General features: G+C 48.2%; 35 non-coding genes and 12 pseudogenes across 35 annotated transcripts in view; all 47 read left to right on the top strand.

Moving 5' to 3' along the window:
- The first annotated feature begins 47 nt into the window (after nucleotides 1-47).
- LOC138456013 (5S ribosomal RNA) lies at nucleotides 48-166 on the top strand (annotated as a pseudogene).
- A 106-nt stretch (nucleotides 167-272) lies between these two features.
- On the top strand, nucleotides 273-391 carry LOC138454067 (5S ribosomal RNA). Its single transcript, XR_011260760.1, has one exon. It is a non-coding gene; the product is annotated as a 5S ribosomal RNA (ribosomal RNA).
- A 107-nt stretch (nucleotides 392-498) lies between these two features.
- On the top strand, nucleotides 499-607 carry LOC138458302 (5S ribosomal RNA; annotated as a pseudogene).
- A 106-nt stretch (nucleotides 608-713) lies between these two features.
- Nucleotides 714-832, top strand: LOC138465183 (5S ribosomal RNA). The gene has a single exon (XR_011267757.1). It is a non-coding gene; the product is annotated as a 5S ribosomal RNA (ribosomal RNA).
- A 106-nt stretch (nucleotides 833-938) lies between these two features.
- On the top strand, nucleotides 939-1,047 carry LOC138456608 (5S ribosomal RNA; annotated as a pseudogene).
- A 463-nt stretch (nucleotides 1,048-1,510) lies between these two features.
- LOC138457776 (5S ribosomal RNA) lies at nucleotides 1,511-1,629 on the top strand. The gene has a single exon (XR_011262300.1). It is a non-coding gene; the product is annotated as a 5S ribosomal RNA (ribosomal RNA).
- A 106-nt stretch (nucleotides 1,630-1,735) lies between these two features.
- LOC138454095 (5S ribosomal RNA) lies at nucleotides 1,736-1,854 on the top strand. Its single transcript, XR_011260788.1, has one exon. It is a non-coding gene; the product is annotated as a 5S ribosomal RNA (ribosomal RNA).
- Nucleotides 1,855-1,960: 106 nt separating this feature from the next.
- On the top strand, nucleotides 1,961-2,079 carry LOC138453835 (5S ribosomal RNA). Its single transcript, XR_011260538.1, has one exon. It is a non-coding gene; the product is annotated as a 5S ribosomal RNA (ribosomal RNA).
- A 106-nt stretch (nucleotides 2,080-2,185) lies between these two features.
- On the top strand, nucleotides 2,186-2,304 carry LOC138455091 (5S ribosomal RNA). The gene has a single exon (XR_011261735.1). It is a non-coding gene; the product is annotated as a 5S ribosomal RNA (ribosomal RNA).
- Nucleotides 2,305-2,410: 106 nt separating this feature from the next.
- Nucleotides 2,411-2,529, top strand: LOC138454777 (5S ribosomal RNA). Its single transcript, XR_011261439.1, has one exon. It is a non-coding gene; the product is annotated as a 5S ribosomal RNA (ribosomal RNA).
- A 106-nt stretch (nucleotides 2,530-2,635) lies between these two features.
- On the top strand, nucleotides 2,636-2,754 carry LOC138465027 (5S ribosomal RNA). Its single transcript, XR_011267602.1, has one exon. It is a non-coding gene; the product is annotated as a 5S ribosomal RNA (ribosomal RNA).
- A 106-nt stretch (nucleotides 2,755-2,860) lies between these two features.
- LOC138455261 (5S ribosomal RNA) lies at nucleotides 2,861-2,979 on the top strand. Its single transcript, XR_011261900.1, has one exon. It is a non-coding gene; the product is annotated as a 5S ribosomal RNA (ribosomal RNA).
- Nucleotides 2,980-3,442: 463 nt separating this feature from the next.
- Nucleotides 3,443-3,561, top strand: LOC138455667 (5S ribosomal RNA; annotated as a pseudogene).
- Nucleotides 3,562-3,667: 106 nt separating this feature from the next.
- On the top strand, nucleotides 3,668-3,786 carry LOC138465207 (5S ribosomal RNA). The gene has a single exon (XR_011267781.1). It is a non-coding gene; the product is annotated as a 5S ribosomal RNA (ribosomal RNA).
- A 107-nt stretch (nucleotides 3,787-3,893) lies between these two features.
- Nucleotides 3,894-4,012, top strand: LOC138462718 (5S ribosomal RNA). The gene has a single exon (XR_011265312.1). It is a non-coding gene; the product is annotated as a 5S ribosomal RNA (ribosomal RNA).
- Nucleotides 4,013-4,118: 106 nt separating this feature from the next.
- LOC138461159 (5S ribosomal RNA) lies at nucleotides 4,119-4,237 on the top strand. Its single transcript, XR_011263793.1, has one exon. It is a non-coding gene; the product is annotated as a 5S ribosomal RNA (ribosomal RNA).
- Nucleotides 4,238-4,343: 106 nt separating this feature from the next.
- LOC138454776 (5S ribosomal RNA) lies at nucleotides 4,344-4,462 on the top strand. The gene has a single exon (XR_011261438.1). It is a non-coding gene; the product is annotated as a 5S ribosomal RNA (ribosomal RNA).
- A 453-nt stretch (nucleotides 4,463-4,915) lies between these two features.
- On the top strand, nucleotides 4,916-5,034 carry LOC138463870 (5S ribosomal RNA). Its single transcript, XR_011266455.1, has one exon. It is a non-coding gene; the product is annotated as a 5S ribosomal RNA (ribosomal RNA).
- Nucleotides 5,035-5,140: 106 nt separating this feature from the next.
- Nucleotides 5,141-5,259, top strand: LOC138463220 (5S ribosomal RNA). The gene has a single exon (XR_011265807.1). It is a non-coding gene; the product is annotated as a 5S ribosomal RNA (ribosomal RNA).
- Nucleotides 5,260-5,365: 106 nt separating this feature from the next.
- Nucleotides 5,366-5,484, top strand: LOC138464795 (5S ribosomal RNA). Its single transcript, XR_011267371.1, has one exon. It is a non-coding gene; the product is annotated as a 5S ribosomal RNA (ribosomal RNA).
- A 106-nt stretch (nucleotides 5,485-5,590) lies between these two features.
- LOC138455019 (5S ribosomal RNA) lies at nucleotides 5,591-5,709 on the top strand. Its single transcript, XR_011261667.1, has one exon. It is a non-coding gene; the product is annotated as a 5S ribosomal RNA (ribosomal RNA).
- Nucleotides 5,710-5,815: 106 nt separating this feature from the next.
- On the top strand, nucleotides 5,816-5,924 carry LOC138456511 (5S ribosomal RNA; annotated as a pseudogene).
- A 106-nt stretch (nucleotides 5,925-6,030) lies between these two features.
- LOC138455674 (5S ribosomal RNA) lies at nucleotides 6,031-6,149 on the top strand (annotated as a pseudogene).
- A 106-nt stretch (nucleotides 6,150-6,255) lies between these two features.
- LOC138456072 (5S ribosomal RNA) lies at nucleotides 6,256-6,374 on the top strand (annotated as a pseudogene).
- Nucleotides 6,375-6,480: 106 nt separating this feature from the next.
- LOC138463478 (5S ribosomal RNA) lies at nucleotides 6,481-6,599 on the top strand. The gene has a single exon (XR_011266064.1). It is a non-coding gene; the product is annotated as a 5S ribosomal RNA (ribosomal RNA).
- Nucleotides 6,600-6,705: 106 nt separating this feature from the next.
- LOC138456007 (5S ribosomal RNA) lies at nucleotides 6,706-6,824 on the top strand (annotated as a pseudogene).
- Nucleotides 6,825-7,277: 453 nt separating this feature from the next.
- On the top strand, nucleotides 7,278-7,396 carry LOC138462746 (5S ribosomal RNA). Its single transcript, XR_011265340.1, has one exon. It is a non-coding gene; the product is annotated as a 5S ribosomal RNA (ribosomal RNA).
- Nucleotides 7,397-7,502: 106 nt separating this feature from the next.
- LOC138454542 (5S ribosomal RNA) lies at nucleotides 7,503-7,621 on the top strand. Its single transcript, XR_011261214.1, has one exon. It is a non-coding gene; the product is annotated as a 5S ribosomal RNA (ribosomal RNA).
- A 106-nt stretch (nucleotides 7,622-7,727) lies between these two features.
- Nucleotides 7,728-7,846, top strand: LOC138464793 (5S ribosomal RNA). The gene has a single exon (XR_011267370.1). It is a non-coding gene; the product is annotated as a 5S ribosomal RNA (ribosomal RNA).
- Nucleotides 7,847-7,952: 106 nt separating this feature from the next.
- Nucleotides 7,953-8,071, top strand: LOC138465062 (5S ribosomal RNA). Its single transcript, XR_011267637.1, has one exon. It is a non-coding gene; the product is annotated as a 5S ribosomal RNA (ribosomal RNA).
- Nucleotides 8,072-8,177: 106 nt separating this feature from the next.
- Nucleotides 8,178-8,286, top strand: LOC138458125 (5S ribosomal RNA; annotated as a pseudogene).
- Nucleotides 8,287-8,392: 106 nt separating this feature from the next.
- Nucleotides 8,393-8,511, top strand: LOC138454775 (5S ribosomal RNA). Its single transcript, XR_011261437.1, has one exon. It is a non-coding gene; the product is annotated as a 5S ribosomal RNA (ribosomal RNA).
- Nucleotides 8,512-8,617: 106 nt separating this feature from the next.
- On the top strand, nucleotides 8,618-8,736 carry LOC138454588 (5S ribosomal RNA). Its single transcript, XR_011261258.1, has one exon. It is a non-coding gene; the product is annotated as a 5S ribosomal RNA (ribosomal RNA).
- Nucleotides 8,737-8,842: 106 nt separating this feature from the next.
- Nucleotides 8,843-8,961, top strand: LOC138463476 (5S ribosomal RNA). The gene has a single exon (XR_011266063.1). It is a non-coding gene; the product is annotated as a 5S ribosomal RNA (ribosomal RNA).
- A 106-nt stretch (nucleotides 8,962-9,067) lies between these two features.
- Nucleotides 9,068-9,186, top strand: LOC138455259 (5S ribosomal RNA). Its single transcript, XR_011261899.1, has one exon. It is a non-coding gene; the product is annotated as a 5S ribosomal RNA (ribosomal RNA).
- Nucleotides 9,187-9,649: 463 nt separating this feature from the next.
- On the top strand, nucleotides 9,650-9,768 carry LOC138457762 (5S ribosomal RNA). The gene has a single exon (XR_011262297.1). It is a non-coding gene; the product is annotated as a 5S ribosomal RNA (ribosomal RNA).
- A 106-nt stretch (nucleotides 9,769-9,874) lies between these two features.
- Nucleotides 9,875-9,993, top strand: LOC138465205 (5S ribosomal RNA). The gene has a single exon (XR_011267779.1). It is a non-coding gene; the product is annotated as a 5S ribosomal RNA (ribosomal RNA).
- A 107-nt stretch (nucleotides 9,994-10,100) lies between these two features.
- LOC138456012 (5S ribosomal RNA) lies at nucleotides 10,101-10,219 on the top strand (annotated as a pseudogene).
- A 106-nt stretch (nucleotides 10,220-10,325) lies between these two features.
- LOC138454066 (5S ribosomal RNA) lies at nucleotides 10,326-10,444 on the top strand. The gene has a single exon (XR_011260759.1). It is a non-coding gene; the product is annotated as a 5S ribosomal RNA (ribosomal RNA).
- Nucleotides 10,445-10,551: 107 nt separating this feature from the next.
- Nucleotides 10,552-10,660, top strand: LOC138458301 (5S ribosomal RNA; annotated as a pseudogene).
- A 106-nt stretch (nucleotides 10,661-10,766) lies between these two features.
- Nucleotides 10,767-10,885, top strand: LOC138465180 (5S ribosomal RNA). Its single transcript, XR_011267755.1, has one exon. It is a non-coding gene; the product is annotated as a 5S ribosomal RNA (ribosomal RNA).
- A 106-nt stretch (nucleotides 10,886-10,991) lies between these two features.
- On the top strand, nucleotides 10,992-11,100 carry LOC138456607 (5S ribosomal RNA; annotated as a pseudogene).
- Nucleotides 11,101-11,563: 463 nt separating this feature from the next.
- Nucleotides 11,564-11,682, top strand: LOC138457750 (5S ribosomal RNA). The gene has a single exon (XR_011262295.1). It is a non-coding gene; the product is annotated as a 5S ribosomal RNA (ribosomal RNA).
- Nucleotides 11,683-11,788: 106 nt separating this feature from the next.
- On the top strand, nucleotides 11,789-11,907 carry LOC138454093 (5S ribosomal RNA). The gene has a single exon (XR_011260786.1). It is a non-coding gene; the product is annotated as a 5S ribosomal RNA (ribosomal RNA).
- A 106-nt stretch (nucleotides 11,908-12,013) lies between these two features.
- Nucleotides 12,014-12,132, top strand: LOC138461919 (5S ribosomal RNA). Its single transcript, XR_011264525.1, has one exon. It is a non-coding gene; the product is annotated as a 5S ribosomal RNA (ribosomal RNA).
- Nucleotides 12,133-12,238: 106 nt separating this feature from the next.
- Nucleotides 12,239-12,357, top strand: LOC138455089 (5S ribosomal RNA). Its single transcript, XR_011261733.1, has one exon. It is a non-coding gene; the product is annotated as a 5S ribosomal RNA (ribosomal RNA).
- Nucleotides 12,358-12,463: 106 nt separating this feature from the next.
- The window catches only part of LOC138454774 (5S ribosomal RNA), a 119-nt gene continuing 104 nt past the window's right edge, over nucleotides 12,464-12,478 (top strand). The window contains exon 1 of the ribosomal RNA XR_011261436.1: nucleotides 12,464-12,478. This exon is cut by the window's right edge and continues 104 nt beyond it. This is a non-coding gene — a ribosomal RNA (5S ribosomal RNA).

The raw sequence follows: 12,478 nt of genomic DNA, 5'->3' as shown, positions 1-12,478 counted from the left end.
GTCTAGCCGACTAGATGCTTAAAAGTACAAAACTCACAAGGCCCAGAGCCTATGGCCACACCACACTGAATGCGCCCGATCTCGTCTGATCTCTGAAGCTAAGCAGTGTCGGGCCTCGTTAGTATCTGGTTGGGAGACTGCGTGGGAATACCAGGTGCTGTAGGCTTTTTTGTGCTCCAAGTTCAGGAAGTGAGCCATTTCTCAATTGCCTTTCAAAACTGCAAGGTCTAGCTGACTAGATGCTTAAAAGTACAAAACTCACTAGGCCCAGAGCCTACGGCCACACCACACTGATTGCGCCCGATCTTGTCTGATCTTGGAAGCTAAGCAGTGTTGGGCCTAGTTAGTACCTGGATGGGAGACCGCCTGGGAATACCAGGTGCTGTAGGCTTTTTTTGTGCTCCAAGTTCAGGAAGTGAGCCATTTCTCAATTGCCTTTCAAAACTGCAAGGTCTAGCCGACTAGATGCTTAAAAGTACAAAAATCACTAGGTCCAGAGCCTACGGCCACACCACACTGAATGCGCCCGATCTCAGAAGCTAAGCAGGGTCGGGCCTCGTTAGTACCTGGATGGGAGACCGCCTGGGAATACCAGGTGCTGTAGGCTTTTTTGTGCTCCAAGTTCAGGAAGTGAGCCATTTCTCAATTGCCTTTCAAAACTGCAAGGTCTAGCTGACTAGATGCTTAAAAGTACAAAACTCACTAGGCCCAGAGCCTACGGCCACACCACACTGATTGCGCCCGATCTCGTCTGATCTCGGAAGCTAAGCAGTGTCGGGCCTAGTTAGTACCTGGATGGGAGACCGCCTGGGAATACCAGGTTCTGTAGGCATTTTTGGGCTCCAAGTTCAGGAAGTGAGCCATTTCTCAATTGCCTTTCAAAACTGCAAGGTCTAGCCGACTAGATGCTTAAAAGTACAAAACTCACTAGGCCCAGAGCCTACGGCCACACCACACTGAATGCGCCCGATCTCGGAAGCTAAGCAGGGTCGGGCCTAGTTAGTACCTGGATGGGAGACTGCCTGGGAATACCAGGTGCTGTAGGCTTTTTTGTGCTCCATGATTAGTAATTGCGCAACTTCTCAATTATTTTTCAAATTTGGTATGTTTCCAAAATAATTGTATCCTGTTTTATAGCGGAAATGTTGGACAACATCATGAGGGCTGGAGCTACCTTTTTACATAGAATTAGCATACAGGTAGTGTGTTCATGGGTAATTAATCGACTTTCACATGTAATGCAGTACAGAGAATATTGAGTCCTTCAAGAGGCATGAAAGAAAACCATTATTGTGTTGATTGTTCTCTCCACCTCCCTGCAACAGACACAGGATGGATGAATTAAAGTTATCCTACCAGACATAGGAGTCCTGAATGGGCCCACCAGTCTTATATATCTCGCCTGATCGAGCCTGATCGAGCGATGAGCGTGGTATCATGTTGCAAGTGGCTGCATGGCTTAGCTTACTAAATGCAAATGCATAAGAGTAATATTCTTAGCATTCCTAGAGCCTACGGCCACACCACACTGAATGCACCCGATCTCGTCTGATCTCGGAAGTTAAGCAGTGTTAGGCCTAGTTAGTACCTGGATGGGAGACCGCCTGGGAATACCAGGTGCTGTAGGCTTTTTTGTGCTCCAAGTTCAGGAAGTGAGCCCTTTCTCAATTGCCTTTCAAAACTGCAAGGTCTAGCCGACTAGATGCTTAAAAGTACAAAACTCACAAGGCCCAGAGCCTACGGCCACACCACACTGAATGCGCCCGATCTCGTCTGATCTCGGAAACTAAGCAGTGTCGGGCCTCGTTAGTACCTGGATGGGAGACCGCGTGGGAATACCAGGTGCTGTAGGCTTTTTTGTGCTCCAAGTTCAGGAAGTGAGCCATTTCTCAATTGCCTTTCAAAACTGCAAGGTCTAGCCGACTAGATGCTTAAAAGTACAAAACTCACAAGGCCCAGAGCCTACGTCCACACCACACTGAATGCGCCCGATCTCGTCTGATCTCGGAAGCTAAGCAGTGTCGGGCCTCGTTAGTACCTGGATGGGAGACCGCCTGGGAATACCAGGTGCTGTAGGCTTTTTTGTGCTCCAAGTTCAGGAAGTGAGCCATTTCTCAATTGCCTTTCAAAACTGCAAGGTCTAGCTGACTAGATGCTTAAAAGTACAAAACTCACTAGGCCCAGAGCCTACGGCCACACCACACTGATTGCGCCCGATCTCGTCTAATCTCGGAAGCTAAGCAGTGACGGGCCTAGTTAGTACCTGGATGGGAGACCGCCTGGGAATACCAGGGGCTGTAGGCTTTTTTGTGCTCCAAGTTCAGGAAGTGAGCCATTTCTCAATTGCCTTTCAAAACTGCAAGGTCTAGCCGACTAGATGCTTAAAAGTACAAAACTCACTAGGCCCAGAGCCTACGGCCACACCACACTGATTGCGCCCGATCTCGTCTCATCTCGGAAGCTAAGCAGTGTCGGGCCTAGTTAGTACCTGGATGGGAGACCGCCTGGGAATACCAGGTGCTGTAGGCTTTTTTGTGCTCCAAGTTCAGGAAGTGAGCCATTTCTCAATTGCCTTTCAAAACTGCAAGGTCTAGCTGACTAGATGCTTAAAAGTACAAAACTCACTAGGCCCAGAGCCTACGGCCACACCACACTGACTGCGCCTGATCTCGTCTGATCTCGGAAGCTAAGCAGTGTTGGACCTAGTTAGTACCTGGGTGGGAGACCGCCTGGGAATACCAGGTGCTGTAGGCTTTTTTGTACTCCAAGTTCAGGAAGTGAGCCATTTCTCAATTGCCTTTCAAAACTGCAACGTCTAGCCGACTAGATGCTTAAAAGTACAAAACTCACTAGGACCAGAGCCTACGGCCACACCACACTGAATGCGCCCAATCTCGTCTGATCTCGGAAGCTAAGCAATGTCGGGCCTAGTTAGTACCTGGATGGGAGACTGCCTGGGAATACCAGGTGCTGTAGGCTTTTTTGTGCTCCATGATTAGTAATTGCGCAACTTCTCAATTATTTTTCAAATTTGGTATGTTTCCAAAATAATTGTATCCTGTTTTATAGCAGAAATGTTGGACAACATCATGAGGGCTGGAGCTACCTTTTTACATAGAATTAGCATACAGGTAGTGTGTTCATGGGTAATAAATCGACTTTCACATGTAATGCAGTACAGAGAATATTGAGTCCTTCAAGAGGCATGAAAGAAAACCATTATTGTGTTGATTGTTCTCTCCACCTCCCTGCAACAGACACAGGATGGATGAATTAAAGTTATCCTACCAGACATAGGAGTCCTGAATGGGGCCACCAGTCTTATATATCTCGCCTGATCGAGCCTGATCGAGCGATGAGCGTGGTATCATGTTGCAAGTGGCTGCATGGCTTAGCTTACTAAATGCAAATGCATAAGAGTAATATTCTTAGCATTCCTAGAGCCTACGGCCACACCACACTGAATGCACCCGTTCTCGTCTGATCTTGGAAGTTAAGCAGTGTTAGGCCTAGTTAGTACCTGGATGGGAGACCGCCTGGGAATACCAGTTGCTGTAGGCTTTTTTGTGCTCCAAGTTCAGGAAGTGAGCCCTTTCTCAATTGCCTTTCAAAACTGCAAGGTCTAGCCGACTAGATGCTTAAAAGTACAAAACTCACTAGGCCCAGAGCCTACGGCCACACCACACTAAATGCGCCCGATCTCATCTGATCTCAGAAGCTAAGCAGTGTCGGGCCTAGTTAGTACCTGGATGGGAGACCGCCTGGGAATACCAGGTGCTGTAGGCTTTTTTTGTACTCCAAGTTCAGGAAGTGAGCCATTTCTCAATTGCCTTTCAAAACTGCAAGGTCTAGCCGACTAGATGCTTAAAAGTACAAAACTCACAAGGCCCAGAGCCTACGGCCACACCACACTGAATGCGCCCGATCTCGTCTGATCTCGGAAGCTAAGCAGTGTCGGGCCTCGTTAGTACCTGGATGGGAGACCGCGTGGGAATACCAGGTGCTGTAGGCTTTTTTGTGCTCCAAGTTCAGGAAGTGAGCCATTTCTCAATTGCCTTTCAAAACTGCAAGGTCTAGCCGACTAGATGCTTAAAAGTACAAAACTCACAAGGCCCAGAGCCTACGGCCACACCACACTGAATGCGCCCGATCTCGTCTGATCTCGGAAGCTAAGCAGTGTTGGGCCTCGTTAGTACCTGGATGGGAGACCGCCTGGGAATACCAGGTGCTGTAGGCTTTTTTGTGCTCCAAGTTCAGGAAGTGAGTCATTTCTCAATTGCCTTTCAAAACTGCAAGGTCTAGCCGACTAGATGCTTAAAAGTACAAAACTCACTAGGCCCAGAGCCTACGGCCACACCACACTGATTGCGCCCGATCTCGTCTCATCTCGGAAGCTAAGCAGTGTCGGGCCTAGTTAGTACCTGGATGGGAGACCGCCTGGGAATACCAGGTGCTGTAGGCTTTTTTGTGCTCCATGATTAGTAATTGCGCAACTTCTCAATTATTTTTCAAATTTGGTATGTTTCCAAAATAATTGTATCCTGTTTTATAGCAGAAATGTTGGACAACATCATGAGGGCTGGAGCTACCTTTTTACATAGAATTAGCATACAGGTAGTGTGTTCATGGGTAATAAATCCACTTTCACATGTAATGCAGTACAGAGAATATTGAGTCCTTCAAGAGGCATGAAAGAAAACCATTATTGTGTTGATTGTTCTCTCCACCTCCCTGCAACAGACACAGGATGGATGAATTAAAGTTATCCTACCAGACATAGGAGTCCTGAATGGGCCCACCAGTCTTATATATCTCGCCTGATCGAGCGATGAGCGTGGTATCATGTTGCAAGTGGCTGCATGGCTTAGCTTACTAAATGCAAATGCATAAGAGTAATATTCTTAGCATTCCTAGAGCCTACGGCCACACCACACTGAATGCACCCGATCTGATCTGATCTCGGAAGTTAAGCAGTGTCAGGCCTAGTTAGTACCTGGATGGGAGACCGCCTGGGAATACCAGGTGCTGTAGGCTTTTTTGTGCTCCAAGTTCAGGAAGTGAGCCCTTTCTCAATTGCCTTTTAAAACTGCAAGGTCTAGCCGACTAGATGCTTAAAAGTACAAAACTCACTAGGCCCAGAGCCTACGGCCACACCACACTGAATGCGCCAGATCTCGTCTGATCTCAGAAGCTAAGCAGTGTCGGGCCTAGTTAGTACCTGGATGGGAGACCGCCTGGGAATACCAGGTGCTGTAGGCTTTTTTGTGCTCCAAGTTCAGGAAGTGAGCCATTTCTCAATTGCCTTTCAAAACTGCAAGGTCTAGCCGACTAGATGCTTAAAAGTACAAAACTCACAAGGCCCAGAGCCTACGGCCACACCACACTGAATGCGCCCGATCTCGTCTGATCTTGGAAGCTAAGCAGTGTCGGGCCTCGTTAGTACCTGGATGGGAGACCGCCTGGGAATACCAGGTGCTGTAGGCTTTTTTGTGCTCCAAGTTCAGGAAGTGAGCCATTTCTCAATTGCCTTTCAAAACTGCAAGGTCTAGCTGACTAGATGCTTAAAAGTACAAAACTCACTAGGCCCAGAGCCTACGGCCACACCACACTGATTGCGCCCGATCTCGTCTAATCTCAGAAGCTAAGCAGTGTCGGGCCTAGTTAGTACCTGGATGGGAGACCGCCTGGGAATACCAGGTGCTGTAGGCTTTTTTGTGCTCCAAGTTCAGGAAGTGAGCCATTTCTCAATTGCCTTTCAAAACTGCAAGGTCTAGCCGACTAGATGCTTAAAAGTACAAAACTCACTAAGCCCAGAGCCTACGGCCACACCACACTGAATGCGCCCGATCTCGGAAGCTAAGCAGGGTCGGGCCTCGTTAGTACCTGGATGGGAGACCGCCTGGGAATACCAGGTGCTGTAGGCTTTTTTGTGCTCCAAGTTCAGGAAGTGAGCCATTTCTCAATTGCCTTTCAAAACTGCAAGGTCTAGCTGACTAGATGCTTAAAAGTACAAAACTCACTAGGCCCAGAGCCTCCGGCCACACCACACTGATTGCGCCCGATCTCGTCTCATCTCGGAAGCTAAGCAGTGTCGGGCCTAGTTAGTACCTGGATGGGAGACCGCCTGGGAATACCAGGTGCTGTAGGCTTTTTTGTGCTCCAAGTTCAGGAAGTGAGCCATTTCTCAATTGCCTTTCAAAACTGCAAGGTCTAGCTGACTAGATGCTTAAAAGTACAAAACTCACTAGGCCCAGAGCCTACGGCCACACCACACTGATTGCGCCCGATCTTTTCTCATCTCGGAAGCTAAGCAGTGTCGGGCCTAGTTAGTACCTGGATGGGAGACCGCCTGGGAATACCAGGTGCTGTAAGCTTTTTTGTGCTCCAAGTTCAGGAAGTGAGCCATTTCTCAATTGCCTTTCAAAACTGCAAGGTCTAGCTGACTAGATGCTTAAAAGTACAAAACTCACTAGGCCCAGAGCCTACGGCCACACCACACTGACTGCGCCCGATCTCGTCTGATCTCGGAAGCTAAGCAGTGTCGGACCTAGTTAGTACCTGGGTGGGAGACCGCCTGGGAATACCAGGTGCTGTAGGCTTTTTTGTACTCCAAGTTCAGGAAGTGAGCCATTTCTCAATTGCCTTTCAAAACTGCAACGTCTAGCCGACTAGATGCTTAAAAGTACAAAACTCACTAGGACCAGAGCCTACGGCCACAACACACTGAATGCGCCCAATCTCGTCTGATCTCGGAAGCTAAGCAATGTCGGGCCTAGTTAGTACCTGGATGGGAGACTGCCTGGGAATACCAGGTGCTGTAGGCTTTTTTGTGCTCCATGATTAGTAATTGCGCAACTTCTCAATTATTTTTCAAATTTGGTATGTTTCCAAAATAATTGTATCCTGTTTTATAGCAGAAATGTTGGACAACATCATGAGGGCTGGAGCTACCTTTTTACATAGAATTAGCATACAGGTAGTGTGTTCATGGGTAATAAATCGACTTTCACATGTAATGCAGTACAGAGAATATTGAGTCCTTCAAGAGGCATGAAAGAAAACCATTATTGTGTTGATTGTTCTCTCCACCTCCCTGCAACAGACACAGGATGGATGAATTAAAGTTATCCTACCAGACATAGGAGTCCTGAATGGGCCCACCAGTCTTATATATCTCGCCTGATCGAGCGATGAGCGTGGTATCATGTTGCAAGTGGCTGCATGGCTTAGCTTACTAAATGCAAATGCATAAGAGTAATATTCTTAGCATTCCTAGAGCCTACGGCCACACCACACTGAATGCACCCGATCTCGTCTGATCTCGGAAGTTAAGCAGTGTTAGGCCTAGTTAGTACCTGGATGGGAGACTACCTGGGAATACCAGGTGCTGTAGGCTTTTTTGTGCTCCAAGTTCAGGAAGTGAGCCCTTTCTCAATTGCCTTTTAAAACTGCAAGGTCTAGCCGACTAGATGCTTAAAAGTACAAAACTCACTAGGCCCAGAGCCTATGGCCACACCACACTGAATGCGCCCGATCTCGTCTGGTCTCAGAAGCTAAGCAGTGTCGGGCCTAGTTAGTACCTGGATGGGAGACCGCCTGGGAATACCAGGTGCTGTAGGCTTTTTTGTGCTTCAAGTTCAGGAAGTGAGCCATTTCTCAATTGCCTTTCAAAACTGCAAGGTCTAGCCGACTAGATGCTTAAAAGTACAAAACTCACAAGGCCCAGAGCCTACGGCCACACCACACTGAATGCGCCCGATCTCGTCTGATCTTGGAAGCTAAGCAGTGTCGGGCCTCGTTAGTACCTGGATGGGAGACCGCCTGGGAATACCAGGTGCTGTAGGCTTCTTTGTGCTCCAAGTTCAGGAAGTGAGCCATTTCTCAATTGCCTTTCAAAACTGCAAGGTCTAGCTGACTAGATGCTTAAAAGTACAAAACTCACTAGGCCCAGAGCCTACGGCCACACCACACTGATTGCGCCCGATCTCGTCTAATCTCGGAAGCTAAGCAGTGTCGGGCCTAGTTAGTACCTGGATGGGAGACCGCCTGGGAATACCAGGTGCTGTAGGCTTTTTTGTGCTCCAAGTTCAGGAAGTGAGCCATTTCTCAATTGCCTTTCAAAACTGCAAGGTCTAGCCGACTAGATGCTTAAAAGTACAAAACTCACTAGGCCCAGAGCCTACGGCCACACCACACTGAATGCGCCCGATCCCGGAAGTTAAGCAGGGTCGGGCCTCGTTAGTACCTGGATGGGAGACCGCCTGGGAATACCAGGTGCTGTAGGCTTTTTTGTGCTCCAAGTTCAGGAAGTGAGCCATTTCTCAATTGCCTTTCAAAACTGCAAGGTCTAGCTGACTAGATGCTTAAAAGTACAAAACTCACTAGGCCCAGAGCCTACGGCCACACCACACTGATTGCGCCCGATCTCGTCTCATCTCGGAAGCTAAGCAGTGTCGGGCCTAGTTAGTACCTGGATGGGAGACCGCCTGGGAATACCAGGTGCTGTAGGCTTTTTTGTGCTCCAAGTTCAGGAAGTGAGCCATTTCTCAATTGCCTTTCAAAACTGCAAGGTCTAGCTGACTAGATGCTTAAAAGTACAAAACTCACTAGGCCCAGAGCCTACGGCCACACCACACTGATTGCGCCCGATCTCGTCTCATCTCGGAAGCTAAGCAGTGTCGGGCCTAGTTAGTACCTGGATGGGAGACCTCCTGGGAATACCAGGTGCTGTAGGCTTTTTTGTGCTCCAAGTTCAGGAAGTGAGCCATTTCTCAATTGCCTTTCAAAACTGCAAGGTCTAGCTGACTAGATGCTTAAAAGTACAAAACTCACTAGGCCCAGAGCCTACGGCCACACCACACTGACTGCGCCCGATCTCGTCTGATCTCGGAAGCTAAGCAGTGTCGGACCTAGTTAGTACCTGGGTGGGAGACCGCCTGGGAATACCAGGTGCTGTAGGCTTTTTTGTACTCCAAGTTCAGGAAGTGAGCCATTTCTCAATTGCCTTTCAAAACTGCAACGTCTAGCCGACTAGATGCTTAAAAGTACAAAACTCACTAGGACCAGAGCCTACGGCCACACCACACTGAATGCGCCCAATCTCGTCTGATCTCGGAAGCTAAGCAATGTCGGGCCTAGTTAGTACCTGGATGGGAGACTGCCTGGGAATACCAGGTGCTGTAGGCTTTTTTGTGCTCCATGATTAGTAATTGCGCAACTTCTCAATTATTTTTCAAATTTGGTATGTTTCCAAAATAATTGTATCCTGTTTTATAGCAGAAATGTTGGACAACATCATGAGGGCTGGAGCTACCTTTTTACATAGAATTAGCATACAGGTAGTGTGTTCATGGGTAATAAATCGACTTTCACATGTAATGCAGTACAGAGAATATTGAGTCCTTCAAGAGGCATGAAAGAAAACCATTATTGTGTTGATTGTTCTCTCCACCTCCCTGCAAAAGACACAGGATGGATGAATTAAAGTTATCCTACCAGACATAGGAGTCCTGAATGGGCCCACCAGTCTTATATATCTCGCCTGATCGAGCCTGATCGAGCGATGAGCGTGGTATCATGTTGCAAGTGGCTGCATGGCTTAGCTTACTAAATGCAAATGCATAAGAGTAATATTCTTAGCATTCCTAGAGCCTACGGCCACACCACACTGAATGCACCCGATCTCGTCTGATCTCGGAAGTTAAGCAGTGTTAGGCCTAGTTAGTACCTGGATGGGAGACCGCCTGGGAATACCAGGTGCTGTAGGCTTTTTTGTGCTCCAAGTTCAGGAAGTGAGCCCTTTCTCAATTGCCTTTCAAAACTGCAAGGTCTAGCCGACTAGATGCTTAAAAGTACAAAACTCACTAGGCCCAGAGCCTACGGCCACACCACACTAAATGCGCCCGATCTCATCTGATCTCAGAAGCTAAGCAGTGTCGGGCCTAGTTAGTACCTGGATGGGAGACCGCCTGGGAATACCAGGTGCTGTAGGCTTTTTTTGTACTCCAAGTTCAGGAAGTGAGCCATTTCTCAATTGCCTTTCAAAAATGCAAGGTCTAGCCGACTAGATGCTTAAAAGTACAAAACTCACAAGGCCCAGAGCCTATGGCCACACCACACTGAATGCGCCCGATCTCGTCTGATCTCTGAAGCTAAGCAGTGTCGGGCCTCGTTAGTATCTGGTTGGGAGACTGCGTGGGAATACCAGGTGCTGTAGGCTTTTTTGTGCTCCAAGTTCAGGAAGTGAGCCATTTCTCAATTGCCTTTCAAAACTGCAAGGTCTAGCTGACTAGATGCTTAAAAGTACAAAACTCACTAGGGCCAGAGCCTACGGCCACACCACACTGATTGCGCCCGATCTTGTCTGATCTTGGAAGCTAAGCAGTGTTGGGCCTAGTTAGTACCTGGATGGGAGACCGCCTGGGAATACCAGGTGCTGTAGGCTTTTTTTGTGCTCCAAGTTCAGGAAGTGAGCCATTTCTCAATTGCCTTTCAAAACTGCAAGGTCTAGCCGACTAGATGCTTAAAAGTACAAAAATCACTAGGTCCAGAGCCTACGGCCACACCACACTGAATGCGCCCGATCTCAGAAGCTAAGCAGGGTCGGGCCTCGTTAGTACCTGGATGGGAGACCGCCTGGGAATACCAGGTGCTGTAGGCTTTTTTGTGCTCCAAGTTCAGGAAGTGAGCCATTTCTCAATTGCCTTTCAAAACTGCAAGGTCTAGCTGACTAGATGCTTAAAAGTACAAAACTCACTAGGCCCAGAGCCTACGGCCACACCACACTGATTGCGCCCGATCTCGTCTGATCTCGGAAGCTAAGCAGTGTCGGGCCTAGTTAGTACCTGGATGGGAGACCGCCTGGGAATACCAGGTTCTGTAGGCATTTTTGGGCTCCAAGTTCAGGAAGTGAGCCATTTCTCAATTGCCTTTCAAAACTGCAAGGTCTAGCCGACTAGATGCTTAAAAGTACAAAACTCACTAGGCCCAGAGCCTACGGCCACACCACACTGAATGCGCCCGATCTCGGAAGCTAAGCAGGGTCGGGCCTAGTTAGTACCTGGATGGGAGACTGCCTGGGAATACCAGGTGCTGTAGGCTTTTTTGTGCTCCATGATTAGTAATTGCGCAACTTCTCAATTATTTTTCAAATTTGGTATGTTTCCAAAATAATTGTATCCTGTTTTATAGCGGAAATGTTGGACAACATCATGAGGGCTGGAGCTACCTTTTTACATAGAATTAGCATACAGGTAGTGTGTTCATGGGTAATTAATCGACTTTCACATGTAATGCAGTACAGAGAATATTGAGTCCTTCAAGAGGCATGAAAGAAAACCATTATTGTGTTGATTGTTCTCTCCACCTCCCTGCAACAGACACAGGATGGATGAATTAAAGTTATCCTACCAGACATAGGAGTCCTGAATGGGCCCACCAGTCTTATATATCTCGCCTGATCGAGCCTGATCGAGCGATGAGCGTGGTATCATGTTGCAAGTGGCTGCATGGCTTAGCTTACTAAATGCAAATGCATAAGAGTAATATTCTTAGCATTCCTAGAGCCTACGGCCACACCACACTGAATGCACCCGATCTCGTCTGATCTCGGAAGTTAAGCAGTGTTAGGCCTAGTTAGTACCTGGATGGGAGACCGCCTGGGAATACCAGGTGCTGTAGGCTTTTTTGTGCTCCAAGTTCAGGAAGTGAGCCCTTTCTCAATTGCCTTTCAAAACTGCAAGGTCTAGCCGACTAGATGCTTAAAAGTACAAAACTCACAAGGCCCAGAGCCTACGGCCACACCACACTGAATGCGCCCGATCTCGTCTGATCTCGGAAACTAAGCAGTGTCGGGCCTCGTTAGTACCTGGATGGGAGACCGCGTGGGAATACCAGGTGCTGTAGGCTTTTTTGTGCTCCAAGTTCAGGAAGTGAGCCATTTCTCAATTGCCTTTCAAAACTGCAAGGTCTAGCCGACTAGATGCTTAAAAGTACAAAACTCACAAGGCCCAGAGCCTACGGCCACACCACACTGAATGCGCCCGATCTCGTCTGATCTCGGAAGCTAAGCAGTGTCGGGCCTCGTTAGTACCTGGATGGGAGACCGCCTGGGAATACCAGGTGCTGTAGGCTTTTTTGTGCTCCAAGTTCAGGAAGTGAGCCATTTCTCAATTGCCTTTCAAAACTGCAAGGTCTAGCTGACTAGATGCTTAAAAGTACAAAACTCACTAGGCCCAGAGCCTACGGCCACACCACACTGATTGCGCCCGATCTCGTCTAATCTCGGAAGCTAAGCAGTGACGGGCCTAGTTAGTACCTGGATGGGAGACCGCCTGGGAATACCAGGGGCTGTAGGCTTTTTTGTGCTCCAAGTTCAGGAAGTGAGCCATTTCTCAATTGCCTTTCAAAACTGCAAGGTCTAGCCGACTAGATGCTTAAAAGTACAAAACTCACTAGGCCCAGAGCCTACGGCCACACC

Source organism: Ambystoma mexicanum, chromosome 4p (genome assembly GCF_040938575.1).
Source record: "Ambystoma mexicanum isolate Mex_15411 chromosome 4p, UKY_AmexF1_1, whole genome shotgun sequence".
In the NCBI taxonomy this organism is placed as follows: Eukaryota; Metazoa; Chordata; class Amphibia; order Caudata; family Ambystomatidae; genus Ambystoma; species Ambystoma mexicanum.
Note: the sequence above shows the minus strand (reverse complement) of the source record. Positions and strands in the feature narration are given on the sequence as shown.